This window comes from Rhinolophus ferrumequinum, chromosome 7 (genome assembly GCF_004115265.2).
Source record: "Rhinolophus ferrumequinum isolate MPI-CBG mRhiFer1 chromosome 7, mRhiFer1_v1.p, whole genome shotgun sequence".
In the NCBI taxonomy this organism is placed as follows: Eukaryota; Metazoa; Chordata; class Mammalia; order Chiroptera; family Rhinolophidae; genus Rhinolophus; species Rhinolophus ferrumequinum.
The window spans coordinates 28,002,508-28,021,685 of NC_046290.1; the positions used below are offsets into that span (position 1 = coordinate 28,002,508).

Below are 19,178 nucleotides of genomic sequence, written 5' to 3' on the forward strand. Positions count from 1 at the left end.
TTTTGGAAATCATCAGCATGTAAATACTACATAAAGCCACATGCTGGATGAGATTACCTCAGAGTCAAGTCTAGAGAGGAGAAAAAGACCCAAGGTGAGACCTGATGATGTTATTCAAATCTATATCTTAGCTTTCTTCTCAGCGTTACTGATCTTATTATGTTAGGAATATACTATTTAAATTCCAATAGCTCTACAATAAGTCTTTATATCTGTGAAAACAAATCATTACTTGTTACTTTTCCTGTTAAAATATTTTTTGCTTCTCACCTGTGTTTTCCTACATGCAAACTTTTGTATCACTTTTGTATTAAAACTTCCTTTTGATATATAACATTAGCTATAATTTCATGAAAGTTGGGTATGAAACACATTGATATTTTATTTGATATCACTGACTTAAATGATTTTTGAGCCAGAGAAGTCATTAGAGCTTGTCCAGCCTATTAAGATGAGGATGCTTATGGGCCCAAGACTGTGTGAGTGGTCCAGCGATGGCCCAGATGCAGAGAGATTTGGTTCTGGGGTTGGAAACAGAGCGAAGGAGGCACAGGGTCACACAAGTTGGGAGCCATTGGATAGACATCCTGGCAAATCACGGGCAGTTAATACTTTTTCAGATAGTGCCAAAGCAAATGGAAAATTTGGAACCATTAAAGGAAAAGTTTACAATTTATATTAAACTTTAGAGGAACTTGGTTAAGTTTGTGCACTATGACTATTTCTGATAGTAGGTTTCAGTTTTTACTCTTACCTTTTATAAGCCCCAAATGTCATTCAAACTCTAGAACAGCGATACAGTCTATTTTGAACTCATTCTTAATCAGTAGTATTGTGTTCAGGTGAACCTCTCGCTGCTCTGATGAGGGAACAATTCTTTTTCTACCTTGTTTCTTCCAAATTGAAATTTGGAGCGTGATGTTCGAGGAACATGAAGTTATTTGTAATTTTGCAAGTTTTTCTTGCTCTCTCCCTTTCAGTGCCTTTGTGCTTGCAGCTCTCTCTGCTTCCTTACTCCGTTCCTCTCTTCTTTTTTCCAGCTAACATCTACTTATCACTCAAAACCCAGCTCAGAGGTCACCTTCTTTAGGAAGCTGTATAAGTGCCCCTTTTTGCATGCTTCGCAACTATCCTGTACTTATTTCTATCACAACCTTGATGACAGTGTATTGTAATGTCTATGTACTTACCTGCATCCTTCAAAACCCCAAGAGTGTCTCTTTGAACTTTGCATCCCGGCACCTAATACAAGGCTTAGAACAGGTCAGACATCCAATGAGTATAGGCTGAATCCATATATAGCCAGTCTACCTTCCTAAGAAGAATTCCACTTATAAGAAGGAGTTAAAGCACTCTCCAAATTTCACACTTTAAAAGGATACATAACCCTGAAATATGAAAAAGAGATTTATAAATGTAGGATTTGAATACATTATCTTGAAATTCATTTTCTCCTGTCTTTGACATGAAACTATTTCTAAGCGAAATCGATGTCAGAAGCTTATGGAGTGTGAATAAGACAGCCATATAAGAAATTATTTTTTTCCAGGTTCTGAAGCTGATAGTTTTTTAGAGCTGAAAGGCCTGGTGCAGTGAAAGAGTGTTATGCTCTTCAGGTAGAGGTAGCTTGAAAATGTGGCCCCTGGAGTACAGTCCTTGCAAAACCCAAGAGATTATTGTGTGGTGGAAACCAAGAAAGAATTTTCTAGGAAGGAGGAAATGGTCACCAGAGTCAATGCTGCAAAGAAGTCAAGTAAGGAAAGGCCTGAAAAGTACGAATTATATTTTGAACCCCCTTCTGCAAGCAATTATAGGGAAGAGTGGAAGCAAGAATGGGTAAGGATGAGGAGGAGTACAAAAAAAGGGGCTTCAGGAAACCAGATGCAGTGAATTTAAAAGTGACTCGAAATGAAAAAGTGGTATACAAGGTCAGAAAATTAAGTTCGCAAACTCACCCTTGGAAAAGTGCTACATACCTCATTGCTGAATATCACTACTGTCACCTTCCAAGTACTCCCCTTGGGAAGCTATGCACTAATGCCACTGCCTAGTCCACCCTTCAAAGCAATTTTGGAGCTCTTTTTCTGGAGTGGCCATCAGAGCTGTCATCGTATTACCCTTGATGTCCTGAATGTCTTCCTTTCAATATTTCCTTTGTCTTCGGGTAAAGAAAGAAGTCATTGGGGGCCAGATCAGGTGAGTGGGAGGGTGTTCCAATACAGTTATTTGTTTACTGGCTAAAAACTCCCTCACAGACAGTGCTGTGTGAGCTGGTGCGTTGTCGTGATGCAAGAACCATGAATTGTTGGTGGAAAGTTCAGGATGTTTTCATCTAACTTTCTCACGCAGCCTTTTCAGCCCTTCCAAGCAGTAAACTTGGTTAACTGTCCAGTTGGTACAAATTCATAATGAATAATCCCTCTGATATCAAAAAAGTTTAGCAACATCGTTGCAACAAGTTCGTGAACTTAATAGTCAGACCTCATATGCATAGTACATATACCCATCTAGACTCTTCACGTGCCAAGTAGCAATTGCAGGTGGTTTACTCACTTTCTGTGTCATCCTAGGAAAGCTCGGTTTTTTATTATTGCTTCGTAGATGATGGTGACAAAATTATACAGATAGCACAAGGCAGAGAAGGGATATGAACCTAAGTCTGTAGGACCACAAATCTGCTGTTTTTTTTACCATAACAAAAAGCTGAGTGTCTCTGTCTTAGAAAATTCTGTGATTCAGAACCTCTTATTCCCTAAGATGTCAGATAACTGAGATAATTTTGCAGGAGTCTCTTGGGTCACATCACAATAATCCAATCTAGCCAGACCTAAAGGGTAGCACCTTTATATACTGTTGACCGGTCTTTTTCTTTTCTTCAAATCACTTCTGCTAATGCTATTTTTAAGTGATCTCTGAGAAGAAAATTGACGCTAAATAACTAATGTAGTTTCAAAATGTCATAAACTTTTAATAGACCGCTAAAAACAGGTTTTTGTTTGTTGTTGTTGTTGTTATTGTTTTAATAAATGCTCTGTCACTGAGGTCCCAAATGATAGGTTAGGTACAGCCAATGCATGAAACACAAAAGTTTGAGGCAGAGATCATTTAATGAAGAAAGCCTTTTATAGGCATTGAAAATCCAGTGGCTTATGGCTGTATAGAAGTTTGTTATTCAAAGATATAAAACCACCAAAATAATTTCCACAATTCTCTTATTTATCTGAATTCACTCACCTTCATGTACCAGAGTAGGCAATTAATGCAGAGATCACAGAAATTGCCTGTTAGATAGCAGCTCTCCTACTCTTTGAGCTAATTGTTTAAAAAAAATGGGGAGAGGGTGGCAGGGGGAGGGAGAAGATTTGGTTAATATCCGTTCTCCTCAAATGTCAAGTTAGAACAGACACCTCATACCCCAGTCCTCCATTCACAGAGCCACTGGAGATGGACAGGACGTTTTAATACTATATTTTTTCTTGCTAATTAATATGAATAGGTGTCTTTTAGGTTTAATTAGCTCAAAGTAAACATTGTTTTCTTAAACAAAGAAATGTTGTTTTACCATTTTAAAGCATGATCTGTTTTTATCCATAAACCTTTCCTACTTGGAAAGGAAAAGAAAACCTTCAGATCCAATTGAGAAGAAGTCTCCTAAAGACAGGGCACGACTATAACAGAAAACCAGTCAGTGTTTCAACTCGCTGTGAAAGTGAAGTCAGTGTCTTCCAGTGGGAATGCAAAGGCAGCATATTCTAATGGCTAAGACATGTTTTATTTTTGAGATGAACCAGCACAATTTATGGCAGTTTTTGAGATTGGCAAAATTTATATAATTTTTGAGCAGAAGGGATTTCACCATCCTCTTAGTGCATTGATTTCCAAAATAAAGCATATGAAGTGAGGGGGGAGTGTGCGTATCAGAAGCATGGGGTATATGAATTCTTGATGAGAAATTTTTAACTGTTTATTTTCACTTTGCTGATGATCTTTAATGTAACATAGGCATATTTGGGGTCACGGAGGGCCTTGTATATAGGCTTCCTCATCTCACTGATCATATCTGCCGTTGTTTCTGAGAGTACTCCCACCAAAGGAACCACAAAGGATGCCATGGTGCTCCCCAAGAATGAACGTGACACAGCAGATGCAATTGATGAAAGCAGTGGAAGCACTGAATCTTCTGAGGCACGCAAAACAGATGCACCAAACTCAGAAGTGCCTGCACCATTTTCTTCTGAACCATTACCTAGCCAGGGACAAAGCTTTAGAAAGTTATCAAGTGGGCATTTATTACAGTTGCCACTAGAAGATGTTTGCTAGCTGGGTTTGAATTAACAATGAGAGCTGATTGTGCTGAACTACCGAAAAAGCCTGGAAGTTATTAATGATGTTTTGTAGAACATACTTAAACAATAACAAAAACAAAAGCATGCTCTGAATTTGTATTATTGAGGCTAAAATACAGGAACAGACTAAATATAGAACCAAGTCTGGGACAACATCGTTTTGCTTTTAAATCCAACATCAGCAATTTAGCTGCAGAAGAAAAACAAATCTGTCACATTACATTAATGTTGTAAATTTTATTTTTGCTTTGGTTAATCTAATTGGCAAGTTTGTTCTGCTTTTAAAGTTTTATTAGCGCTGATCACATAAGGAATCTACAAAAACCTTTACATCTGAGCATATTTCATTAATATTAAAATAAAGTGATTTGGGTCCACAATAGTCTGGAAGAAATGTTTTCCTTTGAAAGGCATATGTGGCTGAGAGCAGACTGTCTGCCAAATAATCCATTAGTTCCCTGTCTTAGCTGGGGTTTCCTACAAGCAGAGCCAGGGACTGGGATTCTTGAGCAATGATTTATTGAGAAAGTGATTTCAGGAGAAGAGGGGGAGTGAGAGAAGGATATAGGGCAGGGGAGGAGCTAAGCAAGGATGGGTTCTCAGCTGGAGACCAGTTGGAACAAGTTTGGCTCCACTGGAACCTAGGAAGCATGAATTTCACCACAGTTTGTCCAGCGTTAGCATGGGTGGCCGCCCCCTAGAGTTACAGTGTCTCCCAAGAGGGGAAGGGAAAAGGCTGTGAGCTCCTAACAGGTGCTAAGGCATGAGACCTGGGAGATGGGTGTTCAGCCCAAAAAGGTGAATCTAGGCAGAGCAATCGCTCTAGAACCTGCTTTGCAATGCTCAGATCCACTTACTTCTCAAATTCAGCTAACTCCATCCAGACATAGGTTTGCCAGGTTTTCAGATGGCCAATTTTCTGGAAAAACTTATAAGAAGGTTATTTGGACAAACTGTAGCTTCCACTGGTGAAATTAGTCCTGAGATACTCATTATCTGCCTCCTTTACCACCTATTCTACATTTCCCTCTCCCTTGGTTAGCACCTCTGCTGGATTAGTTGGCTTGCTCTGTGTCACTGGAGGCCCCAGTTACCATGCTTTCGTCAGCTTGTGGTTATTAGACTTGCTTATTATAATAAAACTGGTCATGAAAGTACAGAGACAGCCCAGCAAATCACCCTGCTTGCATCAGCTAGCAGTACTCTATTTGCTCATGATGAGCAGGGTCGATTACCTCTGCCATTATGGTTACTGTTCTTTGTCTGATGGTCTCCTGGCTTGTGGAGCCCAAAGTGACCAGGAGTTAGTCATAGCTTTAAGTTTATTGGGACTTTCCCTTATCTCCCGGTGGAAGGATCCACCCTCTAAGAACCAGGACCTACAGAGCATAAAATTACAGAAGTAGGGAAACACGAATTGCTCGAGTGGGGACCCACAGATATATATTGGCCATATCCCGAGCACCTACAACTGTGTTTACCGAATAGTATGTGCTCAGTATATATCTGTGGATCCTGGAACTTGCCTTTTAATAAATGCTGAACCACGGATTCCATTGATTGGTCTTTTCCAAGATGAGTTATAAACGTGTAAATGCATTCATATGAGTATGTGTTAGTATATCTCCAATATTTGCTTAAAAACACAATTATAATCTCTTTAATATGGAACCACACTGTATACAGTATTAAATGTGAAGTTTATAATTTATCTCTCTTTCTTACTGGTATATTAAAATAATGGTACATTTTAAATCAATGGTATCTTAGAATATATATAGCAGTGCCTTCCACATACTATGTGCTGAGAAGGCGAAGATATACTTCCCAGCCTCTATTCTCAGAAATGTCACTTAAACTTCAACTAAATTTAACACTGTCTGGCAGGAGTCATTGAGTGTTCTTAGGCTGCGGCCCCTAAATAGGAAATGGATAACAGTACTATTTCGTATGCTAAACATCAGAGTCATTTGCACTTGCGTTTTCAGCCCATCTTCAGTTACTAAAAATGTTCACTTTTTTCCATCTGTTTTCCTAACAGTTCGTCTCTGTAGCCAATAATGCCTTGAAACAGCAAACACCATACATAGACTGACTGGTTTTACGATAGTGTCATAGTAGTTTCACATAATTAAGTGCCACTGTCTGAGATTTTAAAAGCCAAATAGGGGATGAGCGAAAGAGAGAACACTATGTGCAGACATTGCTATGATAGCATGAACCAATTTGATCAGAAGCACATTTAGCCCAATATTGGGTAACACCCTTTCAGAGATGACAGCGTGAAACCTGGATTCTGGCTGGAAGGAATTCTGATCAAGAGGGGAAGAGTGTTTAGCCTGGGTGGACAAGTTTGTTTGTCAACGGTGAAGATAATGAAAGAAAGAACGTCTGTGTGTGTGTGTGTGTGTGTGTGTGTGTGTATGTGTGTGATGACGAGAGAGTGGTCATGCATGTGACGATATTTGAGCATTTCATCCTCAGACTTTTTAATTAGCTTTTGGAGCAAAGCAAATCCTGTGTTGTCCTTCTGAAACCCAGGTCATCCTTTACTGTTCACCTGTCTACACAGAATACCCAGTAATGGTTACAAGCATAGCTAAGTTTTAGGAACAGAAGAATTTTAAATGGTTTCATTTTATTATTATTTTATTATTTTCGCTGGAGGTTTTACTCTGGAATTTTGCCATACTCTTTTGTTTTTGTTTTTGTTCCCCTCCCCCACCCTCCTTGGGGGAGTCACACTGTGAGAAAGCTTCATAGCTAAAGCTAGCTATTGATACAATACTTCCAGCATATCAACAAATAAACTCTCTTGATTCCAAACTAAAATGAAATCTTCTGCTGGTGTTCACAACATTAGAACAGTGCTTGAGAATACATTCCTTACTTCTGTTAGGTGAAAGCCGTGGTAGTCGGAATACCTAAGGCCTGGTCACTAGGGCTTGTCCTACTCACCTACATTTGTTAAAAGAATTGTCAGTTTAATGGATTGGGATAAACAATTCATTTTGGGAGTATCTTCCCACTCTGTCACAGTTTAGGAAGTTCAACTTCTTTGTTCGCTTTCAAGACACAATTCTCTTGAAATGACTTCTGTGAGATCAAAAGGAAACCAAATAGGCAGGTATCACAGGGAAGAAAGAATATTTGGAATTCTAGAATCTACTGCTGTGAAAAAAAGAAATATTGTGATTCCAAGCCAGCAATGCTACCTCTGGAGTCTGAAATGGTTCCTGAACCAGCATCACACACTCTCCAACCCAAAGACACAAGCAAGCACAGATGTAAAGCAAAGATGTCAAGCCCAAATTGTCAAGGTCCAATTTGCCATTTCTTTAAGGCAAAGAAGAAGGTTTCAGTGAACATTAGTGTTGTAAAAGGCTCAAGTGTTTTTAATCTTTTCTGAATTAGAAAACCATCTGCAGGGAGGGGCATTTGAAAATAAACATTGAACGGAGACCTACGATCTGGCCCTAAAATTCTACCTGTCACCACTGAAGTGACCTTGAATAGTCACATTACTTCTCTGGGCCTCTCCCTATTTATATTTAGACCCAAGTGAAGAATATCAAGGCATGGAAGGTGGGAGTAAAGAATCTCTAAGATTATTTTTAGCTCAAATATTCTTTTGGTTTCATAAAAAGGATAATGGTTGGAATTAAAGAAAAATTATTTGAAAAAATTTGTGCACAGTAAATATGAACAATAGTTATAATACAGTAGAAAGGAAAAACTAGCATTTATTGAGTGCCAGCTGTGTGCTAAACATTGTGCTGGGCACATATTATCTTATTGAACGTTCACGACACAGCCAGGCGACATTATCCTTACAACACAGGATAATGTCACTTGGCTGTGTTCGCAACAACACAGCCAAGTGACATTATCATTATTTGACAGCTGAAGAAAATAGGTAGAAGTTAAGCAATTTACACAACTAGTAAACGGTGGAGCCAGAGTTTAAAACCAGGAAAAGTTGAAAGCCACTGTTTTTTTGTGTTTTTTAGGAAGCAAGAAAGAAGGAAGGTAAGAAGAATGTACACCTGGTAGAGAATAACTATGCTGTTTTGGGGGAAATTATCCTGAGTGAGTTTATAATACAGGAGCGTCAGTGTTGTGCTGTACCTTCTGAAACTCTGCAATATGCACATTTTGTCTAGGCAACCGAACCTGTGTGATAGCCCTGCTGTTTATTCCACTTGGTAGCCTCCAGAAAGCAAACATGCAATCACCTTTTCCTTCATTCCACCCATGGAGCTCTCTTTCTTGTGATGTCATACTTTAGGGAGAAGGGAGAATATAAATGAATGAGAAAACGGAGCAAGACTGAAGCTTCAGCTCAGAGCCCATTACATTGCAATACTGTCTCTTTCCCAAAACATCTTAAGGGCCAGAAGTTCTACATTTTGCCCCATCTTCTACATATATTACAGAGTCTGCCAACAGTATGCGCTCAATAAACGGAGTCCCTTTCTACTTATAGACTAGATTCGTATTTTAAACGAAAAGTGAAAATGAAAAATGGGGGATGATGAATGGCCCATATACCTTTCAAGATAAAATAATTCAGTAGCTGCGCAAAGAACTTACAGTTAAAAATTATGACTTATACAAAGGTAAACATAAAAACAAATGATGTATGTTTGCATTTTATGTAGAGCATACTTCTGATATGAAGAGCCATGTGCCAGTTTTAGCATCTGGAATTTTCAGGCAGGCCCTAGCCTATCTGAAATTCCCCAGCCGTGCTAATCAACACTGAACATCCCCATAAGTTGCCAGGATTGTATTCCCCATTTAAAGTCCAGAATAGCTCCCCGAGTTATTTTCTTGGCTCACATTTCGAAAGGAGACCAAAGCAGCTGCACAGGAGTGTTGGGTGTCCACATGGTTCATCCCTTGAGTGATGTTTCTTCTTCCTTCCATTTACTGTTGTTTGTTCCTATTTTTAAATCATTGTCAGTATTTTTTTTTTTTTCTTGGCTCTTCTCATTGTCTGCACTTTCCTGGCTCTTCTACACAAATGGTTTCATGTCATTTTTCTCTTGGACTTAGCATTAGTTGAAGTGATTTTCACGTTTTGGTCAAAAGTGAGTAAAGAATTCTTTAAAGCAAACAGCATAGGTAGATACTAACTGTACTCTTAAGGTTGTAAATAATGTGAAATATTCCATATGTTAAGCTCTCGAGTATGATATTCCAAATTTTCTTTTTAATTTGTGTTCTTATAGCAATGACACAGCATTCTTGAGAGGATTTGTTTTAATTTTTTCCCTCTCCCTTCTTTCATTAGAATAATGTATGTCTGCAGAGAATACTTTCTTTTCTTTGGTTTCAGTACTGTCTTGCATTTTGTGAATACCATACATTAATTACACAGAGACCTTTATCCTTTCAGCAATTTAAGGTATAGATTAGAAGATAGTTCCCTGAGGCTGGAGTTAATTGTGAGAAAAAGCCATTATTAAATTAATCATGCAAAGATGTAGTAACTAATCAGGCAAAGCATACCCTTATTGGCTTCCTTAATCCCACCCACATTCATGATATCCTGCTTTCATCAGAACCTAAGATTCTTTCTATACCAAGGGAAGTTACAGTTTTCACCAAGCCATTTCTACCAAATCCAAATTCCTGTTGCCCTATGGACCATGGCCCTTCAATAACCTCAACGCCCCTTATCCCCTCAAAAAGACCTACAACTACATAGATGGCAATGAAAATAGATACGTAAATAGAGAGCCACTAGTTTCTGTTTTTGCAGGATTAATTTTGAAGGTTTATTTGAAACCAGAGGAGACTATAAGCCATATTAGATGTATTTGATTAAACTTCTCAGTTGCAGATAAAATGGACCATTCTTGGCAATTAAGGTTCACGTGGTTTATGTATTAAAGACAGAAACAGACCTTGCTTGGCATCATATTAGAAGGTAATCTCTATAGGCTGTAAATTCTTTTGGGAAAGGGATTACCTCCCACTTACCTGTGTTCTTCCATCACTTAGTGTATTTCCTGGTGTATAATAAATGTTCAGGAAGTGTTTGATGGGTGAATAAGTAAAGCAAAGGAGAATCAATGTGTAACCTGAAGTGTTCCCTTTTTCACAGAAGGCAAAGGAGCCAAACATTTGCTAAGTAGCCCTTTAAAATCAGATAAATTGTATGCACAGTAGTTGATGTAATAGGGGTGTTCTGAAATCAGTAAACCTACATGCAGAACCTTGATTGTGTTTTAAAGCCAAAATTATACTTTATCCTTTTAAATGGTGAAAAGCCACTGTGACTATAATTTACCAATTTTGCTATTTATCCAAGCCAGCAAAGGTAATCTAAACCTCATTTTAGTTTATGGAGAATCTAATATGGACCCAACTGACAAAGTTTTAATTTCATGCTTAAGTTGTATCAAAATAGAAAGCCATGGTCGCATTAGTAGTTAGACTTTTGATATGCAATTTAGAAGATATTATGGAATTTGTCTAAGAATCCCAGAAATTGCTGAATTATACTTTCAGCCATCAGTGCCTTACCTCTGTCATTACCTAGAAAAACAAAGCAAGAAAAATGTTATGCTTTATTGCTAGCAGAGGCCTTGGTTTCAAATGCCAATGAAGAGCTGTGGAGAGCTGCACTCATTCTTGGGGAGAAATGCTTTATCTATTCTTGACTGGCCTCGACTGATTTGTACGAAGGGCAGAGAATCCTGCATAACCTGTTTAACCCCTAAGCAAAGTCTCTGATGTTACCACTCTCAGAAGGTCTTAAAGGAGTAGAAAAGAGTCCAAAAAACTAAAAGGATTTGTCTGAATGCATGGGTGGTTGGAGGTATAGACCCAATGGGAGAATGTACCTTCATTCTATCTGCCCTCGATGAGTGTGAAGAGAAAATATCTCAGGATTAGTGGAAAAGGGAGTTCAAATGAGACCCCACACTTTTGAATTCTCTATTTTTAACTTGGTCTGTAACTGCACCTCAATGACTAATTTATCACCTTTAATCCAAACCAATGATAGCCTATTCCTTCTGGATATAGAAGGAAAAAGATGGAAGACATATTGGGAAGTCCCCCTAGAGACCAAAACTAAGCAGAACCAGTTGCCCTCTGCTATACTTCAAATGCTGAATGGAAATATAATTAACTTGCAAAGAAATAACAAATATCTGCTCAGTGTAATAAAGGTATTCCCATGCCCTGCTGTAAAGGACATTATAACTGCATTCTTTTCATATTATTCGAAAATTTCTAGTTAAGGCAGTATATGTTATTGGTGAAAGAATAGAAAAATAGGTCAAAGGAACAGAATAGAGAGCCCAGAAATAGACCCACACAAATATAGTCAACTGATCTTTGACAAAGGAGCAAAGGCAATACAATGGAGCAAAAGTAGTCTTTACAACAAATGGTGCTGGAACAAGTGGACATCCACCTGCAAAAAAATGACTCTAGACACAAACTTTACACCTTTCACAAAAATTAACTCAAAATGGATCACACACCTAAATCTAAAATGCAAAACAGTGTCCGGCCCAGTGGCTCAGGTGGTTGGAGTTCTGTGCTCCTAACGCTGAAGGCTGCCGGTTCGATTCCCACATGGGCCAGTGCCAGGTGGCTCAGTTGGTTGCCGGTTCGACTCCTTGACTCCCGCAAAGTATGGGGCTCCACCCCCTGCAACTAACAACGACAACTGGACCTGGAACAGAGCTGCACCCTCCACAACTACGATTGAAAGGACAACATGATTTGGAAAAAATCTTGGAAGTACACACTGTTCCCCAATAAAGTCCCGTTCCCCTTCCCCAATAAAATCTTTAAAATAAGTAAATAAATAAAATACAAAACAATAAAACTGTTAGAAAATAAAATAGGAGAAAATGTAGGTCATCTTGGGTTTGGCAGTGGCCTTTTACATAAAACACTAAGAGCGAAAGAAAAAATTGACAAGTTGGACTTCATTAATATAAAAAACTTCTGCTTTGTGAAAGACACTGTCAAGAGAATGTAAAGACAAGCCACAGACTGGAAGAAAATATTTGCAACCCACATATTTATTAAAGGACTGTCACCCAAAATATACAAAAAACACTTGAACTTCAACAATAAGAAAACAATCTGATTACAAAATGTGCAGAAAATCTGAACAGATTTTTCATCAAAGAAGACACACTGATGGCAAACAAGAATTTGAAAAGATACTCAAAATCATACGTTATTAGGGAATTGCAAATTAAAACAACAAGATACTACTATGTACTAATTGGAACGGCAAAAATCCAAAACACTAACAACACTAAATGCTGGCGAGGATGCAGAGCAACAGGAACTCTCATTCACTATGGGTGGGAGTGCAAAAATGGTACAGCCAATTTGGAAGACAGTTTGGCAATTTCTTATAAAGCTAAATATAAGCTTACCATACAACTCAGTAATCATGCTCCTTGGCATTTATCCAAATGAGTTGAAAACTTACGCTGACACAGACACCTGCACAAGTTTATAGCAGCTTTATTCAAAATTGCCAAAATTGGAAGTAACCAAGAAATCTTTCAATAAGTGAATGAGTAAATGAACTGTAGTATACCCATACAATGGAGCATTATTCAGTATTTAATTTTTTTAAATACTAAAAAGTCACCTTATTCTGCAAGGAAAAGGTAAAAGAGACAGATAAATACTTAGATGAATGTGTTAGTTCCTTATTGCTGCAGTAACACATTACCACAAACTTAGTGGCTTACTGTGGGGACAGAGTTCCAGAGAGCAGTTGCCAGGCTCTCGGCCTCACGTGGAAAGGTGCTCTGCTTGGTTATTAGAGGGCCATCAGCTGTAATCAGATGCCCATCTGCTGTGACTGGGTGGCCATCAGCTGTTACTGGTTAGCCATTAGCCACTAATGTAACTGCCGTGGCTACGCTAGGGGGTGGGTTGGCTGGCAGAGAAGCAGACGGCGGATTGTGGATTGTGTGGCTCCTGTTTCCTATGTCTCCAAACCAGCTGACAGCGAGACTATAGTGGTAAACCCCCATCCATGGCTCCATTGGTGTTCCTTTTTGGCCTCACAATATCCTGCATTCTTATGCGGGGAGCGGGACCAGAGACCCTGCATGACACTTACCACAATACAAATTTTTTATCTTACAATTCTGTAGGTCAGAGGTCTGAAATGGGTCTCGCTGGCGAAAATCAAGGTGTTAGCAGGGCTGCATTATTTTCTGAAGGCTCTAGGGAAGAATCGATTTCCTTCCCTTTTCCATCTTCTAGAGGCTGCCCACATCCCTTGGCTCATAGCCCTTTTCCATCTCTAAGGCCAGCAATTGCAACTCAAGTCCTCACATTGAATTACAGGCCTACCTCAATTTATTACACTTTGCTTTTTCTCACTTTCACAGATACTGCTTTTTTTTTTTTTTTAAAACAAATTGAAGGTTTGTGGCAACCCTGCATTGAGCAAGTCTATCGGCACTATTTTTCCAACAGCATTTGCTCGTTTTGTGTGTCTGTGTCATGTTTTGGCAATTCTCACAATATTTCAAACTTTTTCATTATTATTATGTTGATTATGATGATCAGCAATTTTAGATGTTACTATTGTAATTGTTTTGGGGCACTAGGAACCATGCCCATATTAGATGGTGAACTGATTTGACAAATGTTGTGTGTGTTCTGACTGATCCACCAATCAATCACACGTTCCTTTGTCCTCCTCTTTTTGGGTCTCCCTATTCCCTGAGACACAACAATATTGAAATTAGACCAATTAATAATCCTACAAGTGAAAGGAAGACTCACATGGGTCTCACTTTAAATGAAAAACTGAAAATAATTAAGCCGAGTGAGGCAGGCATGTCAAAAGCCCAGACAGGCTGAAAGCTCAGCCTCTTGAACCAAACAATTGGCCAAGTTGTGAATGCCAAGGAAAAGTTATTGAAGGAAATTAAAAGTGCTACTCCAGTGAACACGTGAATGATAAGAAAGCAAAACAGACTTATTGCCGATATGGACAAAGATTTTAGTGGTCTGGGTGGAAGATTAAACCAGCCACATCATGCCTCATCCAGATCAAGGCCCGAACTCTCTTCATTTCTGTGAAGGCTGAGAAGTGAGGAAGCTGCAGAAAAAACATTGGAAGCTAGCTGAGGTTTGTTCATGAGGTTTAAGGAAAGTAATCATTTCCATCACATAAAAATGCAAGATGAAGCAGCAAGTGCAAATGTAGAAGCTGCAGCAAGTTATCTAGAAGATCTAGCAAAGATAATTAATGAAGGTGGCTACACTAAACAACAGATTTTCAAAGTAGATGAAACAGCCATCTATTGCAAGAAGATGCCATCTAGGACTTTCATAGCTGAGAAGTCAATGCCTGATTCTAAAGCTTCTAAAGGACAGGCTGACTGTCTTGTTAGGGGCTAATGCAGCTGCTGGCTTTAAGTTGAAGCCAGTGCTCAATTTACCATTCTGAAACATCCTAAGTCCCTTAAGAATTATGCTAAATTTACTCATCTGTGCTCTATAAATTGAACAACGAAGCCTGATGACAGCACATCTGTTTACAACCTGGTTTACTGAATATTTTAAGCCCACTGTTGAGATCTTCTGCTCAGGAAAAAAACTCCTTTCAAAATATTACTGCTCATTGACAATGCACCTGGTCACCCAAGAGCTCTGATGGAGAAGTACAATGAGATTAATGCTATTTTCATGCCTGTTAACGAGACATACATTATGCAGCCTGTGGTCCAAAAAGTAATTTTGACTTTTAAGTCTGATTACTCAAGGAATTTACTTCATAATGCTGTATCTGCTATAGATAGTGTTTCCTCTGATGGATCTGGGAAAAGTAAATTGAAAACCTTCTGGAAAGGATACATATTCTGCCTGCCAGTAAGAACATTTGTGATTCATTGGAACAGGTCAAAACATCAACATTAACAGGAGTTTAGAAAAAATTGATTCCAACCCTCATGGGTAACTTCAAGGGGCTCAGGACTTCAGTGAAGGACGTAACTGCAGATGTGACAGAAATAGCAAGAAAACTAGAATTAGAAGTGGAGCCTGAAGATCTGACTGAATTGCTAAAATCCCATGATAAAACTTTGATGGATGAGGAGTTGCTTCTTAGGGATGAGCAAAGAAAGTGGTTTCTTCAGGTGGAATCTACTCCTGGCGGCGATGCTGTGAAGATTGGTGAAATGACAACAAAGGATTCGTAATATTACATAAACTTAGTTGATAAAGCAGGGACAGGGTTTGAGAGGATTGACTCCCATTTTGAAAGAAGTTCTGTGGGTAAAATGATGTTAAACAGCATCTCATGCTACAGAGAAATAATTTGTGAAAGGAAGAGGCCATCGATGTGACAAACTTCATTATCGTCGTATTTTAAGAAATTGCCACAGCCACCCCAGCCTTCAGCCACCAGCACCCTGATCCATCAGCAGCCATTAACCTGGAGGCAAGACCCTCCACCAGCAAAAAGTTTACAACCCACTGAAGGCTCAGATGATGGTTAGCATTTTTTAGCAATGAAATATTTTTCACTAAGTTATGTGCACTGTTTTTCCGACATGATACTATTGCACAGTTAATAGACTATAGTGTAAACATAACGTGTATATACACTCGGAGACCAAAAAATTTGTGTGACTCACTTTATTGCGATGTTAGCTTTATTGCAGCGGGTTGGAACTGAACCTATACTATCTCCGAGGTGTGCCCCCACTGACTTTTCTGCCTCCCGTTTTCACTTTTAATGACCCTTCTGATTATATTGGGCCCACCTGAATAACCTAGGATACTCTTCCTTTCTTAACGTCAGCTGATCAGCAACCTTAGGAATTAAGGTTGCTGCTTTAATCTGCAGCCTTAATTTCCCTGCCATGTAAAGTAACAGAGTCACAGATTCTATGGATTAGTAGACGTACACATAGCTCTTTGATATCAGTTTATATCTGCTGATGTGCTTATACCTCCAGTGAATTTAGTGTCTTGCTTTAGTACTCTTTTTTTCTGTTTTAAAAATGAAGGAAATGTTAAGAAAACTTTATTTCCAGGAGGCAGGTCTCTCCTTTGCATAGACATTAGGAGGGAGCAATAGACAATAGACATAGCAGATATTGTTACTATTTATCTGATGACAAGTTAATTATGTTACATATGGCTACGGATCTATTCTGAACTTCCTTAGAAATGGTTTGGTGTGAAAACAGTGACCATCCGGAGAAACATCTGAACATGAACTCTAGGCAGTAAGAATTTCAGAGACTAATGAAAGGAAAAGAATAAAAACCAGACATGTTTTTTTTTTCTCTTGGGACTGACCAAACTGGGAATAGATTCCCTGGTCTCACAGACACACCCTTCTGAAATCAGTAAATTACAATATGTGAAGTTCCCACCCTTCCCCATGCCTGCCTACACCAGGGGATGGACAAGGTCACTTCTGAACATCCTTTATCAGTCAGAGAGCCTTAGAGGTGGAATTTAAATTGCTCTATAATTTTGAAATTTATCCTTTCATACTTAGGTTAAGTGAGCCATTTTGGTTAGAAGTAAACGATATTCATTGGGATGTTTCGATTGTAGAAGAATGAAGTTGTAAGATATCCACTAAATGCAATGGTGTAATATGCCTCCTAATTGTGTCCAGGACAGAATTTTTGTGATTATGCAATTGTTTTCCGATTTTCAGCCTTCTAAATAAACATCTGGACAGAATTATAATTCCCTGTGGTAAAGACTGAGTCCCCTATTGCTATTTACTGACGACATGCTTCAGGTTCCAGGCTCAACAGCACTGCTTTCCCTGGTCCATGACCTTTATTCTTATGTAAAGATGACACAGGGGAAATGTTACCTGAGAACTCGCAAACTTTAGAATGTTTCACAGTCACCAATCTCCTCAGTACTTGTCCTAACTGCCTATTTGATGGCCTTGTCACCAGTGATGCTGATTATGAAGTCGGGGTCCATTCAGGGACTTGACACTGTTAACAGGCTTCCTGAGATGCCGCTGGTTATGCAGTTTTCTATGCACACTCTGAGAAACATGAGCCTAGTCCCCTGAACCATTCGGGGTGAGTGCTGTGTGCGTCCACTCGGCACAGCCATCTTCATGAAAGAACACACTCTCACATCACACTCTGCACCAATTAATCTGATTTCTCTAATCAGGAGTGTTCTAATCATTCACTCTTCAAAGTGGCGAGACATTTCTCAGAAACCACTTTGGTTTTTGGAGAAGTGAAGTGACAGCATCAACACTGATTTCTTCTTTCTTTCTTTCTTTCTTTCTTTCTTTCTTCTTTCTTTCTTTCTTTCTTTCTTTCTTTCTTTCTTTCTTTTTTCTTTTATGTAAAGAATGTAGGCAGAGGAAAAAATTAACCTTTTATTTTCTGGTTTGAGGCAATCATTTAATCCAAAGAGGAAAGCCATTAAAATACTCTCTGTATCATTTTATTGGCTTATAAACTAAATTTAGTAATTGAGATATTGATGAGTGTGGACTATTCCAGTGTCCAGGTTGCAGGGGAGAAAAGGAAGGAGTGAGAGCAGGTGAAGAGGTTATTCATTTTGTTTGGAGGATACCTGCCAGTATTCCTGACATCAACTCAAACATTCCATGAACAAGTAGTTCTTAACATTTTGGGGAGCGACGTGGATTCCCTTGGGGATCTGATGAAAGCTCAAAAGCCCCTCGTCAGAAAACTGTATGTAGACACACTGACACACACAAACTTTCAAACAACTTTAAGTGTGTCACAGATGGTCCTTCCTCAAAGTTCATCCAGATTTAGAGCTTGGGTTCTGAGAAGATTGCCCTGGGCCTCTCCCCTTAGGAGAGCCTTTTTGCTGCTACCACAGACGCTTTTGCCATTATCTTGTCTTTATGAGTTATATAACTCATCAGTTGTTAAACATGTAGCTGCCTGGTCTCCACCCCCAGATGTTGATTCCACAGGTCTGGGGTCCAGCCCAGGACACTGAGTTATTTTATTAGCCTCAGGTGATGCAGATGCAGGTAATAAATGATCACAATTTGAGAAATGGTCACAATTAAGAAACTGGGCAGTGATTCAGAAAGAGGTGGCTCAATTGGTACAAAAATATAGTAAAAGCAATCAGACCACTTTCCCCTACCAGATAGAAAACTAAGTAAAAAAGGCAGGGCTAGCTTTTCCCATTCCAGACCCTATTCTCTATCTTCCTTTCCGTTCAGCAGGGCTAGCCTAGAACATCGTTTTCATTTGCTCCAGTGAAAATTGCCCACAATGCCCATTTTAACTTCATGTTTTCTGCATACAAGATTGAGAATGGAGGTGGGTAGGCAGAACAATTTTACTCTCCCCCAAGCTCTCACAATGGAGGGGGGCCTGGGCATCGGGGCCATCCTTTCTTTTCAAAGTGACTTCCTTCTTTTTGTGTTCATGGATCTGTACTGCTTATAACTCAAAAGAGGAAAGGGATGAGTGTTGAGTAGAAAGGCTGTAGAGACTCTCCCTCACCAGCCTCTAGATATTTCCAGACAGTAACTTGGCTGGCTGTTTTGAAACACTGCAGAAGACCTTCTGTAGGTTGGCAGCAACCACTGGTGAGCAATTCTCTGCACTTGTTGAGTTATATTTGTGTCAGTGGATAAGAGTACTACAGAAAGAAACAAAGGAATTTTAGACTCTGCCCTGCCTCAGAGGGCAGGCTCCTCATTTACCTCACTGATGTATCAAAACAATGGTCAAAATAAAATACAAGCCCATCCATCCCACTCTGATCAAACAGGACACATAGCCGAAAATTCTATCAAAATATCAAATTTTATTTATTTATTTTTTCAGA

At 39.1% G+C, this 19,178-nt stretch overlaps 1 pseudogene; it reads left to right on the top strand.

Annotated features, from left to right (window-relative positions):
• Nucleotides 1-1,719: 1,719 nt before the first annotated feature.
• On the top strand, nucleotides 1,720-15,859 carry LOC117024586 (tigger transposable element-derived protein 1-like; annotated as a pseudogene).
• Nucleotides 15,860-19,178: the final 3,319 nt, after the last annotated feature.